The 27,142-nt window shown below is 49.7% G+C and overlaps 1 long non-coding RNA gene across 1 annotated transcript; it reads left to right on the top strand.

The window, feature by feature from the left end:
- LOC128342273 (uncharacterized) lies at window positions 1–24,946 on the top strand. Its single transcript, XR_008314882.1, has 3 exons — window positions 1–306; window positions 5,506–5,626; window positions 24,022–24,946. It is a non-coding gene; the product is annotated as an uncharacterized LOC128342273 (long non-coding RNA).
- The last annotated feature ends 2,196 nt before the right edge of the window (window positions 24,947–27,142 follow it).

Raw genomic sequence — 27,142 nt, 5'->3', positions numbered from 1 at the left:
GCCTGTACGAGTGGAAAACCCACGCAGCTCAGGGTGCCGCGACGCCACCCCCGCCAGTGGAGCGCCTCGGGGCCGGAGGTCGCTGCTCCGTCACGGAGCCCACGGCGGAGGGGGCCGCCCCAGCCCGGGACGTTCCAACCGCTTTGCAGATGCCCGGAAGAACCACAAACAAAACATGGTGACGCCGCGACTGTTAAAGGAGCCGCGGCGGCGGGGGAGGAGACCGGGTCTTGCGGGAGCCAGCCCCAATGGTCCCATCTGCTAAGCAGGGTTTGCCTGGGCTTGTATTGGGATGGGAGACGACAGGTGAGCGCCGCCTGCTTCTTCTTCTGCTTCTTCTGCTTCGGGCAGGGAGGGATAGGAAACGGCGACTCTGCAGCCGTTGTTGAACTACAACTCCCATCACCCCAGGCACAGCGTGGCTGGGGATGATGGGAGTTGTAGTTCAACAACCGCAGCAGATCCAAGGTTGCCTACCCCACCGGACTGTAAGCTCAGGGGTAGAGCACCTGCATGCTTGCAGGCTGAAGGTCCCTGGCTCACTCCCTGGGCATCTCCAAGTAGACACTCCAGCCTGAAATCTTGGAGAAACTACTGCCAGCCATAGGAACATAGGAAGCTGCCATATACTGAGTCAGGCCATTGGTCTATCCAGCTCAGTATTGTCTTCACAGACTGGCAGCAGCTTCTCCAGTAAACCAGAGCTGCACAACTTCGGCCCTCCAGCTGTCCGGCTATGATTCGCACCATCCACAGCCACAGTGGCCAATAACCAGGGGTGATGGGAGTTGCAGTACTGCAACAGCTGGAGAGCCGAAGTTGTGCAGCCATGGACTAAACAATACTGAGCTAAGTGGGCCAAGGCTCTGACTCAGTAGAAGGCAGCTTTCTATATTCTTTGAGAGAGGGATCAACCATGGTTGCATGGTACTAGCGCCCCTGCTTTGCACGCAGAAGCCGGTGCTATGTTCACTCCCCAACACAGGGGCATAGCAGAGGCAGAGGGGGCCGTGTTTGCCCCCCTCCCTGGCGGGCCCCTCTGAGTGAGGGAGATAATGAAGTAAATAGGCAGGGTGGAGCTGGGGGGCCCTCAGGAGCTGGGGGCTCCCGGGTTCTTTGAACCCATCCGCTCAATTATAGCTAAACCCCTGCCCCCACAGCATCTTCGGGTGGGACTGGACAAGACTGAAACCTTGGAGTGAGTGGTTTTGGACCACAACTCCCATAATCCCCAGCCACAGTGGCCAGTAGCCAGGGATTATGGGAGTTGTAGGCCAGCATCTGCAGGAAGGCCAGAATTGAGCATCCCTGGTGTAGACTAGAGCAGGGATTCTCAACGTTGGGTCCCCAGATGTTATTGGACTTCAACTCCCATAATCCCCGGCCCCAATGGCCTTTGGTTGGGGATTATGGGAGCTGAAGTCTAATAACATCTGGGGACCCAATGTTGAGAATCCCTGGACTAGAGAGTGCTGAGATCATGGACCAATGATCTGACTCCAAATAAGACAGCTTATACTGAGGTGGGAGAAGTTTGCACCAGGAGGTTCTGCAGTTAAATGCAGAGGAGCAGGCTGGGTGGGGGTTTTCCTGGCCAGCTGGCAACCCTAAAGCATATTAACGTAGTAGCAAATGTAGCATTTGCTACGGGCCCCGCGTTTTCAAGGGCCCTGCAAGCCCGGCTTCCAACTGGGAATTAAAGTTAAAACTTTACCTGTTTTATTTGGTCCATGTTAGATAAAATATCCCTTTTCTGCTAAATGTGCCTTTTAAGAGAAGGCCCAGCACAGCATTTGTCCAGTGGCTGTTGCTGGTGCCTATCACATTTTTCTTTTTAGAGTGTGAGCCCTTTGGAGTCAGAGAAAAATCTATCTACTCTTTATTTTTCTATGTAAACCACTTTGAGAATTTTGATTGGAAAACGGTATATAAACGTTCACTGTTGTTGTCGTAAGTGTGAGTTTGTGGCTTGGTCTCCCAAACTCCAAAATATAGCAAATGAAAAAACTGAATTACTTTACTGTGCAAGTAAATAATGTATGTTTTAATATTTATGTGCATTTTTAAAAAAATGTAGGGCCCCTTTATAACATATGCTACAGGCCCTGCACTGGCTTAATCCGGCCCTGGCAGCCCAAGACATAATTGCTTCCCTCAGATAAGCCTGCTGCGGTCCAAATCTTTGCAGACTAAACAGGTCAGAGCAGCTGCAGCTGCAGGTTTTGCAGAGGGTTCTTTACACTGGCACTCCGGTGTCAGTTTGGCTAAACTCCCTTCCAAATCTACCACCCCCCCCACTCTGGGTTCAGTCAGCGGCCCATCTCGGCTGGGCTCCAGTCCTGTTTTTGCTGAATACACTCGGAAAGGAAACAGGCTGGGGTTTTCCCCTGCAGAAGGTGTTCAGAGTGCAAGGGGAGAGAAAACAAGGGAATGTTTGCACAGGAAAGCTGGGCAAATCAGGTGCCCTACGCAAATGCTTTCCAGATGGCCTAAACAAGCTGGGGGTGGGGGGGAAATCCCTCCCAGCCTCCACCCTCTAAGGCCAGCCCAGTTCCTGACATCAAAGCCCTGCTTGTGGGCTACCCAGGGCCAGGCAGGATTAAGCAGGCCCACTCTGAGAGTTGTCTGTGTTGTTTTTGAGGGGTAACACTGGGGTGGAGAGCTGGCCTTGCGGTAGCAAGCATGAATGGTCTCCTTTGCTAAGCAGGGTTTGCCCTGGTTTGCATTTGGATGGGTGACTATGGGTGACTACATGTGAGCACCACAAGCTATTTCCGCGGGGGGGGGATGGGGTCCCAGCTAAGTGACAGAGCACCTGCTTTGCATGCAGAAGGTCCTTCTAGGTGGGGCTGGGAAGACCTCCTGCTTGAAATCTTGGAGAATGCTGCCAGTCAGCGTAGACAGTCCTAAGCTAGATGGACCAATGGTCTGACTTGGTATAAGGCATCTTCCTCTGTTCCTAAGGAGGTACTCCTTATGGCAGAAGTTATCGAACTTGGGTTCCCAGATGGTGCTGGATTACAACCCTAACCCTGCTAACTGGGCAAAGAGGCACCTTTTACCATGGTGATTCTCTTTATTTAGCGGGGAGAGAGTAACTGGCCCTATCCACCCCCAGCACAGTACTTCCAGGGACTGTTGCTGGTGTGTGTCTTATGTTTATTTTTAGAATGTGAGCCCTTTGGGGACAGGGAGCCATCTTATTTGTTATTTCTCTTTGTAAACCACCCTGAGCCATTTTTGGAAGGGCGGTATAGAAATTGAATTATTATTATTATTATTATTATTATTATTATTATTACTACTACTACTACTACTACTACTCCTTATGGCAGGAGTTATTGAACTTGGGTTCCCAGATGGTGCTGGACTACAACCCCATCACTCCCCACTACAGTGGCCTTTGGCTGGGAATGATGGGAGTTGTTGTCCAGCAACATCTGAGGACTGAACTCTGAGAGTCTCTGCCTTGGGGGATGGGACTGTAACTCAGTGGCAGCAAAGCCCCTGCTTGGCATGCAGAAGGTCCCAGGTTCAGTCCCAAGCAGCATCTCCAGATAGGACTGGGAAGGACTCCTGCCTGGGATCTTGGAGAGCAGCTGCCAAGCAGAGTGGGCCAGTGGTCTGACTCAGTGGGCAGCAGCTTCCTGTGTTCCTGTCGGCTGCTGTTCTTGGATGTGAAGGAACATGTTCCTCCTCTGCAACAGATAAGAGGGATGGTGACACCATGCTCCTCAATGCACTTTAGTGCTGCTCAGCTACTTCTAATGCACTTCAACGTGAAGCGATTAATCTTGTTGAGAGATAGATGGGCTGCTGCCTCTTACTGAAGGTTCCACTACGCAATGACCACTTAGTGAGGTGGGCTTCATGGCAAGCCCTGGGGGCCAATGGCAGCCCCCATCAGCCCTAAGTGTGAAGCTTGGGCCAAAGCGGAATACTCTGCACAGTCCTGCTGGCAGCATGTGGAGGTGACCTTTCCCATTGTGCAGTACTGGTGGGGCTCCTTGGAAGGCAACGGAGCTGACTTGAGCCCCTGCACCATCTTGGAAGCCGTGTACAGAGTGCTGGGACTTGTAGCCCTTCCCAGGAGGGTTTTCCTCCTAGCTCTCTTAAGAGAGGTCTCCACCTCTCTTAAAGAGACAGCATTGAGAAATGTACAGGACTGTGTGGAGGTCAGCACAGTGGGAAATGGCTCTCACGCTGGAAGCTTTTTTGCCAAAGTGGCCCCCACCTGAAAAATAGCAAGGACCACTGACTTAGCGGTACCAGCAAAGATGGCACAGATAGTGAAAGGGGCCACAATGGGTGCTGCACAAATTAGAGGGCTTCCCTCCAAATTATCATGGTGTTGAGAATTTCCCTTCCAGACAGTTTCAACCTTATCCTGGCCTTAAGCATGGGTATCCAAGGTGAGACCAAAAACATATACACACAACGTGCCATTTCCTTAACCGATAAAGAATCCAGGTTTCTCTGGAATATTTATGTTTGCTAACACATTCTAAAAATTATTGAACCTCCCAAGCACTAAATGCCTTTTTATCTCCACATTGTAAACTTGTAGACAGATGGAAGTTGGAGAGCATTCCCTATGTGCCAACTGACTCCTCCTAGTTAAACCAGAGGAGATGGAATTGCATGTATGTGTGAAGGTCTTATCTTACCTGTGTTACAGCTGAACGCTTTGCAACACTGTTGTGTTGATATATCCACTTTCAATACAGCTGATCTTTTACAAAGCTCTCTGGTTCAATGGAGCAGCTCAGCTTTTGCAAAACATGGTTTAGGCTCAGTATTATTGTTATTTATTATTATTTATGACATTTATAAACTGCCCCATCCAGAGGCTCTGGGCGGTGTACAACAACTTTTAAAAAGACATAAAAACACACAATTCAAAACACAGTGCTAAAAACAATTAAAAAACAATTAAACCATTTAAAACCAATTAAAATACTTTAAAAAGCATCAACATTTTACAAGCCTTGGAAGGCCAGTCCAAACAAATAAGTTTTTAGGGCTCTCTTAAAGGCCGTCAGCGAGTCTAAACTGCGGATATCTGCTGGGAGTGCATTCCATAGACCAGTAGCAGCTACAGAAAAGGCCCGGTTTCGAGTCACCACCAGACGTACCAGTGGTAACTGGAGACGGACCGCTCACATACATAGGAAGTATGTATGTGTGAAGTTTTAATTTTAATGGTGTTGTAGCCAGAAACATTGCAATGCTTTAGGGCTGCCAAATTAACTTGCAGTGCAGCTGATCTCTTGCAAAGCTCTCTGGTTTGATGAAGCAGCTCAGCTCTTGCAAAACATGGCTTTGGTTCCTGAAGGCAGTTGTTGATAAACTTTTACAGTATGCTTCAGCAGTTTGGATGCCTCCTACACTGACCTATATGCCTGTGTGCCTGCCCTGCCCCAAGATCTTGCATTCCAGAGGGAGTGCTTCCCTTCTGACCTACACACTTGAGTTATTCCTGTCCTCTCGACCAACTTCTTGCAGGACAACTTGTTTGTGATTGCCTGAATCCAGTTTACCAAGGAGAAGAGCTGCTGGTGCAATAACCTAGAAGTCTTCAGATGAAAGTCTGGCTGCTTGGGCCCCACCCTTGCCATGGTAATAGGTAATTTGCTGCAGAAGGTATTCTGGAAGCTTGCAAGGAAATGAGCTGTTGTTTTGTTGGAGCAAGCAGGTGATCTGAGGCCTTCTTCAGGCCTTCGGATCCTTAAGGAAGTTGAACCCCTCTAGCCCAAGGGCGGTTTCAGAGGGGTGGCATGGGCAGGCTAGCACCCTCCAAAAGTGGCTTGCCCCTCCATCCTCACTCCCAGTTTTTGTTTCAGAAATCTAATATGGGGGACATATGCTTTTTCACACGACGACAGAGAATTAATCTATGGAATTCTCTGCTACGGGATGTGGTGATGGTTCACTAGCTTGGATGGCTTTAAAAGGAGCTTGGACGGATTCATGGAGGACAGGCCTCTCAAAGGCTACTACCGGTAGTATGATGGCTATAGGCCCCCTCCTGCCTCAGAGGCAGGATGCCTCTAAATACCAGTTGCAGGAGAGCAACAGCAGGAGAGAGGGCCTGCCCTCACCTCTTGCCTGTGGACTTCTCAGGGGCATCTGGTGGGCCACTGTGTGAAGCAGGATGCAGGACTGGATGGGCTTTCTTGGGCCTGATCCGGCAGGGCTGCTCTTATGTTCTTATGACACAGTTTGCCTACCCATAAATGCACTGTCTCTTCTGTGCCCAGCCCAGTTTTTTTTTTTCCTGGTACCACCACAGCTCTAGCCTTTTTGGGGGTGTGGGTGGGGATGATTAACACTCTGTCCAAACCCTCTTCCAACCTGACTGGGAGCTGATATGTTAACTTTTTGTTATTATTCATAATACATATGTTAAGAAATGGTGCATTGCATTTACACATAGTAAACAAGAGGACAGCTCACTGTCCCAAGGAAGTTACAGTCTTCACTTGAGGAACCGGGCGGGGGAGGGGGAGATGGAAGTGAGAGGTAACAGGTGATTAATTTATCTGCTACACTGATATCCTGCTCTTCTGCCAAGGAGCCCAGAGCAGTATACCTTGTTGTACCCATCCCCCATCTTTTGGCCTAAGCTGCCTCACTTGGCTGTTGTTAGTATTTCCCATGGGGAAATGCACCCTGCCCTGAGATTTTAGGAAGAAGCACTGCTAGAAATGACACAGATTTAAAAAAAAACAGCCCAGGGATGCTTTTTTGCTCAGAGAAACTGGGATCTCATTAGCCTCAACTTAAAAGAAATAACAGAATGTTTAAAATAATAACAATTAATCACTGAGGCTGTGTGCATGAACTGAATTTTGCAGTTCGGTTCGAATTTGCACGGAATTAGAATCACCCCACTCGTCTGTGAACCAGTTCAGTCGAACCGACAAGCTGGTCCAGTCAGCTAGCTCCGACAGGTTCAACCTGGTTTGACAGTCCGAGGGGTCATGCTTGTAAAGGGGAATCTAGTGAGGATTCCCCTTTACGAGCCAAGGGGAATGTAGGTGCCTACCGATACTGCAGTGGCAGGGTGGTTCCAGCCTCTGCACATCTGTGGAGACCGGAACTGTGCCACTGCCACAGCTGGAGGATCGGTAAGCAGCTGCTTTTAAAGTGACCTTCTTGGCAGCACCCCCACCCCCGGCCGCCCTTAGAAGCCTTTTAAAAGCAGGATTCCCCTTTGCTTGTAAATGGGAATCCTCACCGCACAGGCCCTTGGGCCGTCAAACTGAGTCGAACCAGTCCATAACGGACTGGGCTCGGTCCGGTTTGATCACAGACCGAACAGCCTCTCCTGGAGGCTGTCTTGGTTCGCGAACGAACCATCGAACTGGCCCAGTTCATCACGGACTGGTTCATGCATACCCCTAGGCTGGACTAAGAAAGCTGAATTCTGCAGTTGTCTAGCACAAGGACACCTGCATAATTAATGCCTCTAATTTCAGCCTGGTGCAGGCGGAGAGCTATGCAGGACATCCGGCCTGGCTTCCGTTCCCATACTTTCACTCCTCTTGTCACAGCCTGAGGACTAGAAGCTTGCTTTGCTATTTTACAAACAAAACAAGGCTTACAGGTTGCTGAGCCTGCCATCCAATGCCCCAGTGCAGTTGTGGAGCAGGAACACAATCTTACCAGGGGATTTCCATGGGGAAAAAATCATTTCCACTTGATTCTGAGCTCTGGTGAGCATCGCTTCAGAAACTCTTGGCCTTGTCCAAAGGTGCTTTAAAAGGGGGGGTTAGGTCCCCACTCAGGCAGAGGTGGCCCCTCACCTGGCTGATGCTCATGTGCCACAGCCAGGTGAGTGGTGGGGGAGCAGGGCATAGATGCCAAGTAAAGCTGGGCAGTGGTATAGGGTGGCAGCGGCAGCTTTACGCATTGTACAAGGTATATTCTTCTTCCTCACCGCTCCCCCCCCGCCCCAGCTGACATGCAGAGGGTGGCAATGCAAGGCCAAGGCGACAGCGCCCACCCACAACCATCCCCCCTCAAGAATGGGTGCCCTAGGCAACCGCCTAGGCCCACTTAGTGGATGGGCTGCCCCTGCACTCTGGCCACAAGGGAGGCAGAGAGGTCCAGGGCCCCTCCAAGCGAGTCACACAGCTTGTGGGAGGGGCCACATTCCGGAAGGAGCCTCCGTCTGGAAGCAGCTCTTGAGAAGACAAGGCTTAGACCAGGGGAGACAGCAAACTTTTGTTTTCTTTCCTAAAGAAGCAAGCAAGCAAATCAATCCATTTCCCCCTCAGGAACATTTCAGACCCCTCCCTTCGATTTTAATCCATCTTTTTAAAGTCTCTAAAAAAAATTCCATTCTGAGTTCTGAGCAGAGTGGGAGGTGGGGAAATACTGGTAGTTTTATCAGTTAGGCTATGAGCCACTCAATAAATTTGTTTATTTCAAATATTTCTATCCTGCTATTCTGGCACATGCTGCTTGCAGTACAGACACAAAAACAATAAATGAGAATAAGGACAAAGATAAGAACAAACAGGGTGGGCAGTGTTGGTTTTAGTGACTTAATATCAAATCTTAGTTGATATTAATCGTATGACTTTTAAGTTGATGAATAAGAAGCAGGTCAAATTTGCATGTGTGAGAAAGAAAGGGGGCCTGCCTCTATTAGGATAACATGACCCACCTGTAGGTGATGCACCTTGATGCACAGATGTGCCAGCAGAGGTGTGTGAGAATTAAGAGGGGCCACCTCTTCTCAGATGGCACCTGCCACTCAAAGGCGCTGCCCATTGTTTCCCCTGAATATCCAGAGATAGACTGGCTCTGCATCTGGAGGCTTCATCTAGCGCTCATGACTCAAAGGTGCTGATAAGTCCTTCTGACAAGACAGGAACATCCTCCTGTTTGAGCCTTCTTTGGAACCATTCCAGCAAACAAAACACTGGAAATTGGGGAAGGGCTGTAGCTCAGTGATTGGAGTGCTGCAGGCAAAAGGGAAGAGAGCTGATCTAGTGGCAGTGAGCATGAATTGTCTCCTTTGCTAAGCAGGGTCTGCCCTGGTTTGCATTTGGAGGGGTGACTACCTGTGAGCGCTCTCTGCTGCAAAATATTCCCCTTAGGGGATAGAGCCATAGCTAAGTGGCAGACTCTCTGCTTTGCATGTAGAAGGGCCCCCACGTACAGTCCAAGTTGGGAAAGACCTGGGACTCTGGAGAGCTGCTGCCAGTCAGTGCAGACAATCCTGAGCTAGAGGGACTAAAGGCCTGACTCTCCATAGGCGGCAGCTTCCTCTAACTTCAGCTGGGCCATGAGTCCCCTGATGGTGGGCCATTCCCTCCCTTCTCAGCCCCCCACCCTTTGGGGCCCACTCCCATTGCACAGACACCCAGCAGCGTGTGCTTTTGAGCATCTACCACTCCACGGTCATGGGCCTGCAGTCTCTGCTTCTGCCCATCCCAGCACTCACAGGAGGGGGCCCTGGCAGGTGTCCATCCTGCTTCCGCTTCCCAGCAACCTTGGCTTTGATGCCGGTCTCCAGGCAGGGCTCCAAGCAGCAGCCTTTGTGGGAGGAAGCCGGCAGCAGCAAGGAAGGTGCATGCAGGCCCTATGTGTGTGTGTGTCTGTGTGCGTGTGTGCGCGTGCGCGCTGAGCTAATTACACACTCCACCTTCCCAGTCAGCACCTTCAGCTCCGAAAACAACAAGAAGACGCTCCGTTTTAATTAGGACAACTTCCTGGAAGGCGGAGGAAGCCTGAGGCAAAGGGACCTGCACGTGGCCAGGCCATGAGGCCCTGAGAAGAGGGACCCAAGAATCCTGGCTCCCAGAGTGCTCCTCACCACCGAAACAGCTGGCTCTTTAATGGGCAGTGCGCTTAGGCCGCTGCATCACAACAGGAAGGGCTCCTGGCCTTCAGAAGATGGCGTCGCCAAGATCGGGCAGAGACTGAAAGAGGCTCCTGCCTGCAACCTTGGAGAAGCCGCTGCCCATCTGCGTAGGCCGGTTCTGAGCTGGGTGGGCCAAGGGTCTGACCGGTAGAAGGCGGCTTCCTCTGTTCCTAGAGGCAGGGACCGGGGGGGGCAGCGGCGGGGAAGTGGCACCTTCTGGATCTGGGCCTGCTACACAGCTGCGGAAAGGACAGAGAGAGGGAGAGCGGCTGCGGGCCAGGCTGCATGGAGAGTGCTGGCCGAGATGGACCGAGATGATGGAGATGCCTCCTGCATGGCTGGGAAAGGCTGTCCTCTGCCAGAGACCTTGGAGGGTGGCAGCCTGCTCCTCAGAGAAGACGGCAGGTTATCTAGGAAGCTGTCTCCTCCTGAGTCAGGCCCCTTGGCCCATCTAAGTCAGTACCGCCTATGCTGATTGGCAGAACTTCTCCAAGGTTTCAGGCAGGAGTCCTCCCCAGCCCTACCTGGAGGTGCCTCCCTTTTAGGGAGGGGCCACGGGCTGTGGTCCCTCCCTAAAAGAATACAGGAAGCTGCTTTCTACTGAGTCAAACCCTTGGTCCGTTCAGTTCAATATTGTTTACTCTGACTGGCAGCAGCTCTCCATGGTTTCCGCCAGAGGTCTTTCCCAGCCCTACCTGGAGATGCTGCCAGCAGAGACTTAACCTGGAACCTTCTACACGCAAAGCAGATGATCTGAGCTACAGTCCTTCCACAATGGCCGTTGATGTTGCTCTCCCTTGCTCTAACCAATAGACTCCACACTAGGCCCTTCTGCATCAGCATGTCTGTGGAGTAAAGCATAAGCAGCTTCCTATGCATCTTCCTCTGTGCAATCAAGACAATGTCATGTTGACAGCCGCAGGTTATGAACCCACAGCAATATCACACATGTGGCAGCTTGGTTTAAGTGTTTGCAACCGAATTTGAAACCAGCACAGATTCTTGCCCCCACCTGTATGTATCTCTCCCACCTGTTATCTTCTTTTGGAGAGGAGAGCTGGTCTTGTGGTATGAGCATGGCTTGTCCCCTTTGCTAAGAAGGGACTGCCATGGTTTGAATTTGGATGGGAGACTACACATGAGCACTTTAAGATAGTCCCCTTAGGGGTCAGGGTCATAGCTCAGTGGAAGAATATAAAAATCAAATAAATAAATAATAATAATAATAAAATAATCTGCTTTGCCTGCAGAACATCCCAGATTCAGTCCCTGGAAGCATCTCCAAGTAGAGCTGGGAGAGACAGACTCCTGCCTTAAACCTTGGAGAACCGCAGCTAGTCAGTGTTGACAGTATTGAGCAATGCTCTTACTCAGTATAAAGCAACTTCTTCTGTTCCTCTGGCAACTCTGCTGTATTGCATTTTAGACTGTAAACGCTTTGGGGCAGAGATCTGTCCTCTTGTTCGTGTGCGAACCATCATCATCATCATCATTATTATTATTATTATTATTATTATTATTATTATTATTATTACATTTATATCCCACTCTTCCTCCAAGGAGCCCAGAGCGGTGTACTAAATACTTAAGTTTCTCTTTCACAACAACCCTGTGAAGTAGGTTAAGCTGAGAGAGAAGTGACTGGCCCAGAGTCACCCAGCTAGTTTCATGGCTGAATGGGGACTTGAATTCGGGTCTCCCTAGTCCAGCACTCTAAGCACTGCACCATGGCAATGAGTGGTGTAGATTTCCGTACAGGCTGCCAGATATATGTGATGAAGTAGCCGGGTTCATTTCATTTGGGGACACCCCTGGATTAAATCTGCCCCTGTCCTTCTTGTTCCTCAGTCCAGTCATGGTTGACCAATGGGAGGCAGCGGGGGCACTGTAACACATGACTTGGTCCCATTTGGGAGCCATTGTCTTACATGCCTCCCAATATGTGAAAGTAGGTTGCAGTATGGGAGAAAGCCAAAGGGTGGGAAAACCAGGACCCTGTTAGGAACATAGGAAGCTGCCGTATACTGAGTTAGACCGTTGGTCTATCTAGCTCAGTATTGTCTTCACAGGCTGGCAGTGGCTTCTCCAGGGTTGCAAGCAGGCATCTCTCTCAGCCCTATTTTGGAGATGCTGCCCGAGAGCTAACTTGGAACCTATATGCTGCTCTTCCCAGAACGGCTCCCTCCCCTAAGCAGAATATCTTCCAGTGCTCACACATCTAGTCTCCCATTCATATGCAACCAGGGTGGACCCTGCTTAGCTAAGGGGACAAGTCATGCTTGCTACCACAAGACCAGCTCTCTCCTCTTCTGTTTTCAAATTCCCAGGCACTGGGGACAGAACTCAGAAAGTGGCTTCTGCTCTCAGGATTTTGCATTCAGTGGCCAAACTCCAAGACCCAGGAAGCAACCGGGGGTGAGCTCTGAGGCACAGTGGCTGAACTGAGCACCAACATCCCACCTTTGCCCCTGTATTAAGCCCGTGCCACATGAATTGCTCTTGGCGATGTGCACAGAGGAGGACACACTCCGCCCTTGGCTTTCCTTTGCCATCAATCATGCCGGATTTAGGCACAAGCGAAGTAAGCTACAGCATAGGGCAGGGCTGCACAACTTCGGCCCTCCAACCGCTGTTGGACTATGACCCCCATATCATCCCCATCTACAGTGGCCAATAGTCAGGGATGATGGGGTGATGTAGTCCTACAACAGCTGGAGGGCTGATGTTGTGCAGCCCTGCCTCACATGAGGGGCCTCTGAATGCCCCCAAATGGCTACATTTCAAGTTTGACATAACTGAAAAATAAAGGAGAAGGGGAAGAAAGACCCCTGAGACAACAGTATACTTCTATGGCTACGCAGTTATTTATCATTTCACGTTTATAGACCTCTGCAGAAATAACTGTAAGTTATATTGAAACTTTATTAGACCAGGGCCCAGTGTAGACCCAGGCCCGTTGTCATGGTTACAGGCAGTGTGTGCCTCTTCAGACAGATGCTGCTGTAACCATGAGGAGCATGACGAGGGGTGGGGGCGAGTGGCGTGCCCCGGGTGGGACTTTTGAACTAAGCTTGGCAGACCTTAGGACAGAGGGGCTGTACAACTTCAGGATGACAACTCCCATCATTCCTTCCTCCTGGCCACTGTGGCTGAGAATGCTGGGAGTTGTGGTCCGAAGCTGTGCAGCTCTGATGTTGGGTCATAATCTGGTTGGCCCTGGCCGTGAAGTATGGCACTTCCGTTTCCCCAGAGAAGCATCCTGTTTGAAGCCTCTGCCACCTTCTTCTGGCACTCCTCCCAAACTTGATGAGATTTTGCACGCACAATGAATGCCTCCCATGAAATGGGCAGAGAGCCACTTTCACAGAAGGCTGGCCCGCCTGGCCCAGATAGAGCCACCTTGAGATTGCCACAGTTCTGGGAATCTGGGGGCTAGCTGGGGCTTACTTTACCCAGGCCCTTGCCTGGGGGCAGGATCTGCCAGGCACACAGCACATACTTAACCTGTGGAATTCTCTGCCACTGGATGTGGTGATGGTCATCGGCTTGGATGGCTTTAAGCAGGGCTTAGACAAATTCATGGAGGGTAGGCTACATCCAGGTTCAGCGGTGAGATGCTTCCAAATACCAGTTGCAGGGGAGCAATGGCAGGAGAGGGGGCATGCCTTTATCCCTTGCCTGTGGACTTCCCAGAGGCATCTGGTGGGGCATTGTGGGATTTGGGAAACAGGATGCTGACTACATAGGCCTGGGACCGGATCCAGCAGGGCTGTTCTTATGTTCTTAGGAACAAAGGGCCATCTAGCTCAGTATAGTCTACACTGACTGGCAGCAGCTCTCAAGGTTCCAGGCAGGAGTCCTTCTCAGCCCTACCTGAAGATGCTGCCAGGGAGTGAACCTGGGACATTCTGCATGCAAAACAGATGCGCTAGCACTGGGCTACGGCCCCATCCCTTTATGTTCCCTTTACGGACATTCTTCTGTTCATGCACACACTCATGCATGCACCACCTGTATAGCTTGAAAGCTCACACCTACTGCTGTGGCTTGGCCCCCCGAAGACATTCACTCAGCTGAGATTCTCTGGTGGAAACGAAACAAACGAACCCATGCAGCAGACGTGTGTCCCAAGCAACTGCTTTGGGTGCTGCTTCTGCAGCCAGATTAGCAAGGGGATCCAAGGACACAGCAGGCCCGTCCTGTCCTCACTCTTGGGCCTATTTATCAGCTTCGCTTTCGACCGTTGGCAGCTCACAACTAGCAAAGGTTCTCGGTGTTCCTGCCCCAGAACAGCCTCTCCTCCTGCAAGTGACAATTCCCTTCTTGTACTCACCTGACAGCTTGTGAGAGTACAAGTCGGATGCAGGATGATGGGGGAGGGCAGGCAGTACACCACTCCTGTTTTTCCCACCTGCAAAGAGTGACTCCTAATGAGGTCTTCGTTCAAAGCCTGAACTGATTTAAAGCAGAAAACAAGTCCTTCCCCCCATGTTCCTCCCCTACTACGAGGAGCTCCGAGCCAGCGGTTTTTAAGAAAGTCTGTTCTGTCTGACAAAGGCAGGAAAATCCATGTCATGGATTTTTCCAAAACAAGACAAAATGGAAATGTGTCTAGAGTATGAATGTTGAAATATCAGCGTTAGGAAAACAGTGGCCTTTCCAGGATTCCAAGTTGAAACCAGAAAAATGTCAGCCTCACTCCCTAACTGGCTAAATCAACATTTTTGTACTGACATTTAGAAAATAGCCATTTGAGTCAAGTTGCACAGGGAGCGGGGGGACATGCAGGGCATAGGGTTAATGTTTTGATCTGAAAAATTATTCTTTTTTTCCAAATCAGTTCCCTAAAAGACTTGGAGAAATTTATGCAGAAATTTCTTCAGAAGTGGCTGTGGAATCAAGGGACTGCTTTTGTCTTAATTGATGTGTCATGCAGGCCAGCTGTAAAAGGGGAAATGTGCAAGACGGAGTCTAGGATGGCCAGCCAAAGACAGGAAGAGAGCTGGTCTTGTGATAGTGAACACAAATTGTCCCCTAGGGATGTGTGTTTCGTTTCGGATACAAAACGTTTTGTGCACAAAACAGGCCGTTTCGGCTGTTTTGTAGCCAAAACAAAACACCCAATGCTTAAAACAGAAAATTTTATAGCCAAAACAAAACGTCCCTGTTTCGGATACAAAACGTTTTGTTGTTTCGGCTGTTTTGGAACTCCATTTTGCAATCACAAAAAATCTTTCGCCTTCAGTCTCCATTTTGAGTGTTGACATCTGTTTGAATTTCCGGCCCTTCCAGCCTGCAGATCGGCCAGCAGGGGAGCGCAGGGTCTTGGGTTGGGGAGCGCAGTGCGGGGTCTGGGGTGGCAGCAGGGGAGCGCGGGGCTTTGGGGTTGCAGCAGGGGAGCACAGGGTCTGGGGTTGCAGCAGGGGAACACAGGGTCTAGGGTTGCAGCAGTGGAGCATGGGCTTTGGGGGTGCAGCAATTGAATTTAAAAATTTGTGTGTGATGTTAGTTGTTGTTTCACACTCTTGTGTGTGGATAAATTGCATTTCTGGGGGGGGGGATGTGAATGTGCGTGACCAAAACTTGTTCTTTGCAAAGCTCTGCAGGTGTTGTAGATGTGTGATGTTGATGTTATTTTGGAGGGGGAAGAGTGGGTTGGGTGGTTGTGCCCCAATGGGTGCCTGCTACCACCTAGGTTTCAGAGTGATTGGGCAAAGGGCTCAATATTATTTGATTTTTGAAGTGAAGTTTACTCTTTTCCCCCATAGTGAAGAATGGCCACTTGGGTGGCCCAGAGAGAGTGGTGGCATAGTGAACATAGGGTGCCAAGCACCCCCATGGCTTGATAACCCATGGTGTATTGGGTTCTGTTGTTTTGGAAGTGTTCTGAGTGTAGATTCTCTGGTTGCATATGAGATTTTCAATGAGAAACCATGAATCCACTCTCATTTGCTACTGCTACTAGCAAAAAAAAAAAAAAAAAAATCTTAAAGACACATAAACTTAAAAAAAAAATTAAATCAACCCTTTGCCCATTTTTTTTGGAAATTGGGGTGGTAGCCTCCACCCATTAGGCACTACCACCCCACCCCACTCTTTTGACCCCAAGACCCATTTTTCCGATCAAAATAGATTCGGATAAATTTGGATCCAAATCGAATCTGGGCTGATTCGGATGGGTCAGATTCGGACACAAATCGAAACGGGGGTGTTTCTATTTGGGTACAAATCGAATCACAAAAAATCATTTCGTGCACACCCCTATTGTCCCCTTTGCTAAGCAGAGTCTGCCCTGGTGTGCAATTGGATGGTGACAACATGTGAGCACTGTCTGCTGTAAGGTATTCCTCTTAGGGGATGGGGATGGGCTGTAGCTCAGTGCAAGAGCATCTGCTTTGCTTTCAGAAGGGCCCGGGTTCCTCCCTGGCAACATCTCCAGGTAGGTCTGGGAGACATTCCTGCCTGAAACCTTGGGAGAGCTGCTGTCAATGTAGACAATACTGAGCTAGATGGACTAAACATCTGACTCCATAGAAGGCAGCTTCTTTGACAGTTCCTTTGACAGGCCGAAGAATCCAAATGTGCGTACAAAGGACCAAGTGACGACAGGAAGAAGATGCATTATCCATTTTCTAATATATTGTAAAAGGTGTCAGAAAGAAGAGGCAGAACAATTTTTCATCCTTCCAACCAAGGATAGTATGTTCACTCAGATGTAAGTTCCATCATATGCTGCAGGGATTACTCTTAAATAAATGCCTGAGCTTGTGGCTTGTGTCTTTTCACCATAAGAACATAAGTTCTGAAGGGGTAACAAGAATTTCTTTGTATTGTGATAGAGTCATTCCCACCTGTGTAGGAATGCCTCTACAATGGCATCAAACAACCACTGATACTGGAGGGGGGTGCACATCTGTGTCAAAACAGGCACCATCTTTAAAGATGCATTCTCACCTATGTGTGTGAGAGGAGAGGCAATGCCTCTTCTGAGAAAGCACCAGCCACCATCCTGACACTGTGTGATGATGATCATGTATATATGGGCCATAGCAACTGCCTTCTTAAGAGGCATTCTTTTCTATGTGGGAGATGTCCTTGACTCCAGCAACCAGACGAAGCCTTCACAGTAAGTGAACCAATGCTTTGTTCTCTGTTGCTGGGGTCAAGGACGTCTCCAAGGATTATACCTCTCACAAGCTCCAAGGCAGGAAAGGGAATGCCTCTTCCAAGGTGGTGCTTCGCTGCTCATGGCTTTTGGAAATTCTAGCATTCGAAAGCATTTAGACATCTGCTGCCTGATTAATGGTGGGGAACTTTTTGGACTACTGTATTCAGAGATTTCCAAACAATTCATCTGCCTGATTAAATGATGGCTAAGCAGTGCAACTGTGACAGAAAGGTTAAGGATTCATCCCCTCCTAAACAGCACTGAATCACAAGGCCTCAGACAAATATCAAGCAGGAGGGACGATGCAAGGGTCTCGGTCCCTCAGCAGAGGCAGAGGTTAGGAAGTGGTCAGAGGCGAGGAGAGGGCAGTAAGGGCTCTGTGGTGGTTACCTCCTGTGTGCTGCAGTTGTGGTTCACTTGCCTGACCTCAAACAGGACGCAAGAGATACTGCAGAATTGACAACAGCAGGAGAAGTCTGGGAAAGAGGAACCTGCATAGAAGTGAATGGCTCATAGGAACATAGGAAGCTGCCATATATTGAGTCAGACCATTGGTCTATCTAGCTCAGTATTGTCTTCACAGACTGGCAGCGGCTTCTCCAAGGTTGCAGGCAGGAATCTCTCTCAGCCCTATTTTGGAGAAGCCAGGGAGGGAATTTGAAACCTTCTGCTCTTCCCAGAGCGGCTCCATCCCCTGAGGGGAATATCTTGCAGTGCTCACACATCAAGTCTCCCATTCATATGCTACCAGGGCAGACCCTGCTTAGCTAAGGGGACAAGTCATGCTTGCTACCACAAGACCAGCTCTCCTCTCCTCTCCTTAGGAGCGGGCGAACCAGAAGGTGTTCAGAAGCACTGTCGAAAGGGGAGGAGAGATGGTCTTGTAGTAGTGAACATCATGAATGGCCCCCTTGCTAAGCAGGGTATGCCCTGGTTTTCATTTGGCTGGGTGACTACATGGGCATACTGCTGTAAGGTATTCCCCTTAGGATATGGGGCCATGGCTCAAGAGAGCTGGTCTTGTGGTAGCCAGCATGAATTGCCCCCTTTGCTAAGCAGGGTCTGCCCTGGTTTGCCTTTGAATGGGAGACTCCATGTGTGAGCATTGTAATAACTTCCCCTTAGGGGATGGGGCCACTCTGGGAAGAGTATCTGCATGCTTGCATGCAGAAGGTCTCAAGTTCCCTCCCTGGCATCTCCAAGATAGGGCGATTACCCTCCACTGCTTTGTATTCCCAGTTCTGGATTGTCCAGTGGGACTGGGGGAGGGGAAAAAGAAGCCCTGGTGGCCAGGACTCCTAGGTTCTTTTCAGTACTTCTGGGAAATACATACAGCACAGGACAGACTGCAACCTGGGTGTGTGTGTGTGTGTGTGTGTGTGTGTGTGTGTGTGTGTGTACACCTACCTGTAAAAGGTGACCCAAGGACACAGAGGCAGAGCTGGTCCATTAGGAAGGTTATTCTGGGACAGGAAACCCAAGTGCTCTGTGTCCTCATTTGTCTCTACAAAGGTGTGTCTGATCAGGACACAATTCTGAAATCAGCAGAGATTCTTTCAGATCTGGGGTTCGAAAACTCAGCCTAGCCTGTTCCGGTGCCTTTAGGAAAGTTTTGACCAGTGGCAGGGTGGAAACCTTTTCATGGCATGCGTTTTCACTTAATTGCTGCATTACAATGCCAGAACTAACAGTGATGAGCTGTCACCTTCATGCTGGTGGACACCCACTGTGGCAGCCAGCTGTCCCCTGTTGGAAACAGGATGCTGGTCTAGATAAAGCCATCTAGGTCTGATCCAGACCCCAGATGTTCAGATGTTAATTAGACACATTCATGGAGATGGAGGAAGAGGAGGAGGAGAGGACTCACCTGCAATTAGCCATGAGAGTTAAGAGGAACCTCTATGTTAAGTGGTAGTCTATCTCTGAATAGAGCCACCTAATGGCGCAGTGGGGAAATGCTTGACTAACAAGCAGAAGGTTGCCGGTTCGAATTCCCGCTAATACTATATGTACTGAAAGGCATCATCTCACACTGCACGGGAGGAGGCAATGGTAAACCCCTCCTGTATTCTACCAAAAGAAAAGCACAGGGCTCTGTGGGCGCCAGGAATCGAAATTGACTTGACAGCTCACTTTACCTTTACCTTTATCTCTGAATACTAGTCTCTGGGAGCAACAAAGAGCAAGAGAGGTCTGATGGCCACTTTGGGAAGCAGGATGTTGGACCTGTCTGGGCCAGATCCCTGCTAAGTAGGGCCCACCTTGGTTTGCATTTGGATGGATGACTACGTGTGAGTGCTGTCAGATATTCCGCTTAGGGGATGGGGCCATTGCTCAGTGGCAGAGCATCTGCCTGCTTGCCATGCAGAAGGTCCCAGCGTCACTCCCTGGCAGCATCTCCAGGTAGGGCTGGAAGAGACTCCTGCCTGAAACCATGGAAAGCTGCTGGCTCACTGCCAGAGCAGACAACACTGAGCTAGATGGACCCATGGTCTGACTTGGTAGAAGGCAGTTGTCCATTATCTGAATGGGACTTACTTCTGAGTACAATGCACAGGCTTGCATTGCCAAACTTGGGGAGGAGAGCTGGTCTTGTGGTAGCAAGCTTTATTTACTTACTTACTTACTTATTTATTTATACATTTATATCCCGCTCTTCCTCCAAGGAGCCCAGAGCGGTGTACTACATACTTAAGCTTCTCTTTCACAACCACCCTGTGAAGTAGGTTAGGCTGAGAGAGGTGACTGGCCCAGAGTCACCCAGCTAGTTTCATGGCTGAATGGGGATTTGAACTCAGGTCCTAGTCCAGCACTCTAGCCACTACACCACGCTGGCTCATGACAAGCATGGTCCCCTTTGCTAAGCAGGCTCCACCCTGTCTTGCATTTGAATGGGAGATGTGTGAGCAGAGGCACACCTAGGTAATTTTGGAGCCTGAACCTGAAGGTCTTTGGAGGACCCCTGCTGCAAGTTAAGCATCATTTTTTAACATGTAGATTATTGAGGGCATAATCCACACCACCCAGGACAGATTAAAGACAATTTGGCGGGCCCCAGGGGATGCGGAGGCCCTGGACTTCAGCCCCAAAGTCCAGGGGTAAGAGCGCCTCTGTGTGTGAGCACTGTAAGATATTCCCTCTAAGGAATGGTTCTAAGTTCCCTCCCTGGCAACATCTCCAGGATAGGGCTGGGAGAGACTGCTGCCTGTAAGCTTGGAGAAGCCACTACCGGTCAGTGTAAACAATACTGAGTTAGATAGACTAATGGTCAGACTCAGTACTAGGCAGCTTCTGATGTTCCTTTGATGTCCTCCTGATGTGGATGGGCTCTCAGCCAGCTTGCTCATCTCTGGGATGAGCAAGGAAGGAGCCGCCTACCTGACTTGATTGCAATCTTGTTGTCCACCCTCAGCGTGGGGTAAGAGGGGTTGGAGGCAGCAGTTTTCTGCAGAGGGGAAGCCGCCCCACCCCAGCATGCCTATCCCTAAACAAGGCCCCGTGTCTGTATCTGCCCTTTGTCTGTCCTCCTGCCATTTAATGGCCCTGTTGGTGGCAATGCCCACTCAGCCTCAGCCGTCAGTTTTCGAGCCTCCAATTTCCGTGGGAGAAAGAGAAAATTTAGCCCTCTATACATAGCCCGGTGTATAAATAGCTGGAAGTATTCAAGGATAATTGGGAGCCTTTTCCGGCACGGCTACTTTTATCTGCTTCCTGCTGCCAAAGGAGGGCCTTTTTCCACGACTTGTCAGGACAGACCCCAAACCAAACAAACAGGGCGACAGGCCAGCCCTAAAAACAGCTTCCATGCCACATAATCAGGTCTAAAGGCACTTCAGCCTGTCTGGAGAACGGCAAAGGTGGAGGCCTGATAAACCTAAAAAGGGTAGAAATGCTCTGCGCCAGATCAGGCCCCTCCAAACTCTCGCAGGCCTTATCTCTGCACTCAGCCTGCCGAAGTGAGGGGGCATTTCAGGACTGGAGGCAGCTGCAGCCTCTCTGGGCCCTGCCTGTGGGTCGGAGTTGTGCAGAAGAGAAGTTATCTCCAGCCAGCCAAATGGGACACTCCCAGTTCTCAACAGGCTTACTCGGCAGGAAGCCGGGCCAGTTTTCAAGTAAACGTGCTCTGGGAGCAGCAGCTGGGTTTTCGGCACGTAAATCCAGCAAGACAGAGAAGATGACGCGTCTTTCTGCACCTGTGCCTCAGTGGCTCAGGACTGAAGGGAAAACAAGAGAGTCATGCACTTGTGTTTTCCCCCTTGGCACATGATATTCAAAATATTACAACACTGTTTAAAAGAACACTTCACAGGATAAAAACAATCCCAAGATGAAAGGGCAGCTAAGCATCCGATGCAAAACAGGATTTGTCGCCTTCTCTCACCAGACCGGAAGGTGGGGTCTGCAAGGATGCTGGTGGGCAGGACTTTCGAAACACAGACAAAAGGAAGGCCTTTGCTTCCTTTTACCATATTTACCCGAACCCAAGACTAGTCTCCACCCCGCAAAAAATTATTTGACATTAGAAATGGGAGGTTTGTCTTAAATTCAGGCCTCCTCCTTTTGAGCACATACAGGTATAACCTGTTTTTTTTAAGGGGTCGTCAAGTTCAGAGTTGTCTTCGGTTCAGGTAGATAGGGTAATGTGTATGTGGAACTTACTGCCACAAGATACGGTGGGAGTGGGACCTAGGGTTGCCAACATTTCATTGCCAGAACGAGAGACACAAGTTTGGGGGGGCTGGGCCGGGGAGGTGTATGCAGTGGTAATCAAGAGCCTGAGTATCAATGCCGTATATGTTATTGAATTATATGCTATGAAATAATGCCAGCATTGTTATTATTTAGAACATATTCAGGTTATACTACTTTTCAACCAAAATAGTTCTCAGAATAGTTTGCATAGCAAAAGGAATAAAAGGCCCCCCTCTGCAAGTATTGTTCACTGCCACTGCTCGCCTTGCCACCCAAATGCAGGACAAATGCTGTCCCTATAGGGACCAATGTTTCATCCTTGAAATGTGGGACGTCCCGCATAATGCAGGACAGTTGGCAACCCTAGTGGGAACACTGGTGTGGAGGTCTTTCTAAGGGGAATTGGGCAAATAGATATGATGGAGGAGGAGGGTAAACAAAATATGGCACCAAAAAAGAGTGAGACATACTTTTCCCCCCACTAGCCCTTTTCTGTTCAAAGGCACTAATTATTGAGCGGAATTCTAGCTTTCATGCAATGTCACAGTTTATATTATTACACATGGCAGACCCAGCCACACACTCCTGTCCCGTAGTTGGACGGGGATGCTACTTTACTTGCTTCAACACGCTGAATGTTTGAGGAAAGCTGGTCTTGTGGCCGTGAGCATGAATTGTGTCCTTTGCTAAGCAGGGTCCACCCTGGTTTGCATTTGGATGGGAGACCACATGGAGCACTGTAAGATATTCCTCTTAGAGGATGGGACCGTAGCTTAGTGGAAGAGCAGCCAAGGTCCCAGGTTCACCCCTGGCATCTCCAGGCAGGGCTAGGAGGGACTGCTGCCTGCAGCCTTGGAGAGCTGCTGCCAATCAGTACAGGGTGTTCTAGGGGAAGGCAGTGTGTGGCTCTGGACATGTTGCTGGACTAGAGTTCCCATAATCCCCATCTGTCATACGGCCATCCCTTGCCAACTGTGAGGGTTCTGTTCCGGGAAAACCTCGCAGTTGGTGAATTTGTGTTGGCAAGGCATTAAAACCAATGAGAAATGGGGCGTTAGGGGAACTGCAGTCACCAAAGGACTGCAAATACAGTGACAATGGTGGGGGGTAAATATAGTTTTAAAACCCCTGAAAATCATCCAGAACCCCCAGAAATCACCCCCTGACCCCCCAAAGTCACCCCTGACCCCTGAAAATCACCCTGATCCCCTCAAATAACCCAAACTCCCAGAAATAACTCCATACCCGTAAATCACCCCCTGACCCCCGGAAATCACGAAAAAACCCTCAACGTTGCAAAAAAACCCGTCGATACTTGGGTTGTGGTTGGCGTGATGTGCCACAATTTCCCGGTCGTGGCTACTCAAAACCGCAATTGGGAAACCCACGGTTGGCGAGGAATGACTGTAAATTGTGGCTGGGGGTTCTGGGAATTGTAGTTCAGAGCCATACGTTGTCTACCTAGGAACATAGGACGCTGCCTTATACAGAGTCAGACCATTGGTCCATCTAGCTCAGTATTGCCTACCCAGACTGGCAGCAGCTTCTCCAAGGTCCAGGCAGGAGTCTCTCTCAGCCCTATCTTGGAGATGCTGCCAGGGAGGGAACTTGGAACCTTCTTCATGCAAGCAGGCAGATGCTCTTCCCAGAGCGGCCCCAATATCTTACAGTGCTCACATGTAGTCTCCCATTCACATGCAAACCAGGGTGGTCACTTCTTAGTGATTCAGCTTATCTAAGAGGACACGTTCATCATGGTCTAATATTGTGCCATCTGAGCCAATCTATTTTTATTAATATTTATGAACATTTTAACTCGTTACTATAACAAACTCAATATCAGTTTTTTTTAAAAAGTATGTCTTTTACCAAATCTTCTTATTTGCAGCTCAAAGTTGGGAGTGTGTGTCACATTTTAGTCCAATAGATATGCACATACAAACATTTTCTGAAACTTATCAAATGCCAAAAAATTAACAAGCATCTAAATTTAAGGTTCCCTTGGAGCTTGAGGGCCAAATTTGAACACAGGCAAACACACGACCTCAAACACACCACTCTGGCAGACACAGAGCAAGTGCCTTTCAGCAAAGGTGTCTAAATTAAGTTTTACAAGAATGCTTTTTCACTCCACCCACACTCAGGATTCTGTAATTGTCTCTGTTGGAGAATTAATTTGTTTGCTGGTTACACCATTCAGTGTGGAGCTGTAAACTTGTTTTCCTTCCTTCTTCCTTCCTTCCTTCCTTCCTTCCTTCCTTCCTTTCTCTCCTCCAAATCTGAGGCTTTCCAACTACACAGCACTCTGGAAGCATTGCTGGGTGAAGACCTGTCTAACTCAGAAGCTTGTGACCAAAATAGCAAGCTTGGTGGTCGTTGTCATCATCATGGTCCCACAGGGATATCTTAAAGTGTCATTCTGAAGAAGAGCTCTGCTTGACCCAAAGGTTTGCTGCCCTCACATTTTGAGTTGGAGGATTGCTAACCTTTTTTCTTTCTCCTGATAAAGCCTACAGGCAGAAATTGAATTGAGAAAGGGAAATCATTCCTGCCACTTTATGATTTTGGGGTGGCTGCATCGGTCAGGTTTCTCTCTGCTGTACTGCTTTTTAAAGGCAGAGGGGCACTGCAGGTGGGTCGGGGGGAAGGCACCCTGCAAGGAAGTGGGGCTGCACCTGTTGGATTTCTGAGTGGATACCAGATGGTTCTTGGGTTGGATGCAGCAGGGCTCTCCTTAAAAGAGGATTGGACAAATTCATGGAGAAAGAGGGGGAGTATAGTATGACAGCTAAATGGAACTTCCATGTTCAAAGGCAGTGTACCTTCTGAATGTTAGACGCTGCGGAAACCCAACAGACAAAAGCAGGGAGAACACCTATCTGTTCACCTCAGGACACAGGATGTTGGATTAGATGGGTCTGATTCACAGGCGTCATCTTATGTTTTCGTCTTCCTACGAACATTCGTTTTATGTATTTTGCATTTAGTTTTACATTTCTATTCCACTCTTCCTCTGGGGAGTCCAGGGCGGTGTGCATGGCTTATGTTTATCCTCATAATAACCCTGTGAGGTAGGTTAGGCTGAGAGAGAAGTGACTGGCCCAGAGTCACCTGCCCAATCATAGTTTACAAAAGAGAAAACAATCTGTTTGGCTGCATACTGAAATGTATAATTCTACTCTGTTATAAATAAAACCCATTATTTTCCATCTGAGTGCAAGTCTTTTATTGGTTTCTCAAAATAGGACAACTTGGTCAAGAAGGCCACGAGGCTAACAGGTTTATTCCAGCCGATTAGCCGTGGATGTATCAGAGATTTCCCAGCCGAAGCAATACATGCTAATAAACAAGGAATCGAACTTGCCTTGTGGTAGGGAGCATGAATTATTGCCATTGCTAAGCTGGCTCTGCCTTGGTTTGAATTTGGATGGGTGACAACATGTGAGCACTGTAAGATATTCCCCTCATGGGATGGAGCCATAGCTCAGCGGAAGAGCGTCTGCTTTGCACCCAGAAGGTCCCTGGTTCAATCCCTGGCAGCATCTCCAAGCAAGGACTGGGAGAGACTCCAGCCTGTAACCTTGGAGAGTGGCTGCCAGTCAGTGTTGACAATATTGAGATGGCTCAATGCTCTGACTTGGAATAAAGCAACTTCCTTGTGCCTGTGATCCCGTTTTGTCATCAGAGACAGATCGACTTTTAAAAGAAATTTAAAAATAACTATCACTGCGAGTGTCCCTTCAGCTCATAAAACACACTACAGTGCAACCCCAAGCAGGTTACTCAGAAGTCAGTCCCATTGTGCTCAGTGGGATTTACTCCACCGGAGGAAGTGTGCTCCACATGGCAGTGAAAGCTTCTTGTAAACAAGCCTGGCTTGAATCGGGCTGGCCCTCAGGAGAGCAGCAATTGCATCAGCAAGGGCTTCCTCCCCACTCTTCAACCCCCCCCCCCCGCTGTGGAAGAGGAGCAGAGAAGCCGGGATCAGGGCCAAGGCGGGGTTCATCCTCCTCCCTGGGCTGGCCCCCAGCCATGGGCTCCGAGTCCTGCGCAGCCAGTCTGATGGCTCCGCCCCCTAGGCAGCAGGGCAGGTGGCAGAGGCACCATCCACCCCAAGGCCGACGGCACACTGCCGGATTTCCGGTGTGAGGTGCAGGGTGGGGCCCCCAGAAAAACAAGGTGCACTTGGGAGCCACAGGCACCCTGCCAGCCTCCATCCCGGCCCCAGGCCAGCCCCGAATATTGTTATTCACTGTGGTGTGGCCGTCAGGGCTTCCTTTTCTGCCAAGGCAGATGGGCGGTTTTCTCTGAGTCAGCTGCCCCAACGCCAAAGAAGTGCAGAGAGAGCAGTTCTGCACACGGGATTCGTCAGCTGCAGCAGGGCCCTGGAGGGTGGGCGAGAAGATCCTTGGCTCAGCCCCTCCTGGAAATCTGCACCTTCTTTCTGCCTGCTCTGAATCGGTTTGGGGCACGTCCCAGCCAGACCTAGGAGAACATAAGAACAGCCCTGCTGGATCGGGCCCATCTAGTCCAGCATCCTGTTTCACAGAGTGGCCCACCAGATGCCCCTGGAAGTCTACTGGCAGGAGCTGAGGGCGTGCCCTCTCTCCTGCTGTTACTCCCCTGCAACTGGTACTCAGGGGCATCCTGCCTTTGAGGCTAGAGGTGGCCTTTAGCCCTCCAACTAGCAGCCGATGATAGACCTTTCCTCCATGAAGTTATCCAAACCCCTCTTCAAGCCATCCAGGTTGCTGGCTGTCACCACATCTTGTGGCAGAGAATTCCACAAGCTGATTATGCGTTGTGTGAAAAAGGACTTCCGTTTGTTGGTCCTAGATTTCCTGGCAATATCTCCCATCACTAGGAGGTTGCTGAGGAGGGCATCAGTTCTTGGGTGTGTGTGTGTGTGTGCACATACGCAGTGCCAGAACAGAGGACTCCCCCTCCCTTGTTTTACACCCTTGAAGTACTGCACAGTGATATAAGCATGAATGATGGAATACTGCCCCCTGCTCCCCAGGGGGCATTCTGCACCCCAAAAGACTCAGGCCTCTTCGCTCCTTGCACCTCAGCTCCAAATAAACAGCTAGTCTCTTAGGCTGCACTACAAATATGAATTACATGCCTCAGCATTCATTTCGAAAGAGAAATGGTCGGGATTTTCAGATTCACAGCATCATTTTTTAATCTCTGAAGTGTTAGAGTCCGCCCTCCGCCCCCAATCATATCCTGGAAACTCTTTCCCACCGTATCCTCAAACCAGCGTGGGCGAAGCATTTGCTGGTCATCTGTGCAGACTGGTCATTCGACCTCAAGTTAAAGATGGGACTCCCCACTTCTCGTCTAGGGAGAGGGTGCTAAAACATTGCCTAGGTTACCAAAAACCCAGAGCTGGCCCTGCTTTT

The sequence above is a fragment of the Hemicordylus capensis genome, chromosome 2 (assembly GCF_027244095.1).
Source record: "Hemicordylus capensis ecotype Gifberg chromosome 2, rHemCap1.1.pri, whole genome shotgun sequence".
In the NCBI taxonomy this organism is placed as follows: domain Eukaryota; kingdom Metazoa; phylum Chordata; class Lepidosauria; order Squamata; family Cordylidae; genus Hemicordylus; species Hemicordylus capensis.
Note: the sequence above shows the minus strand (reverse complement) of the source record. Positions and strands in the feature narration are given on the sequence as shown.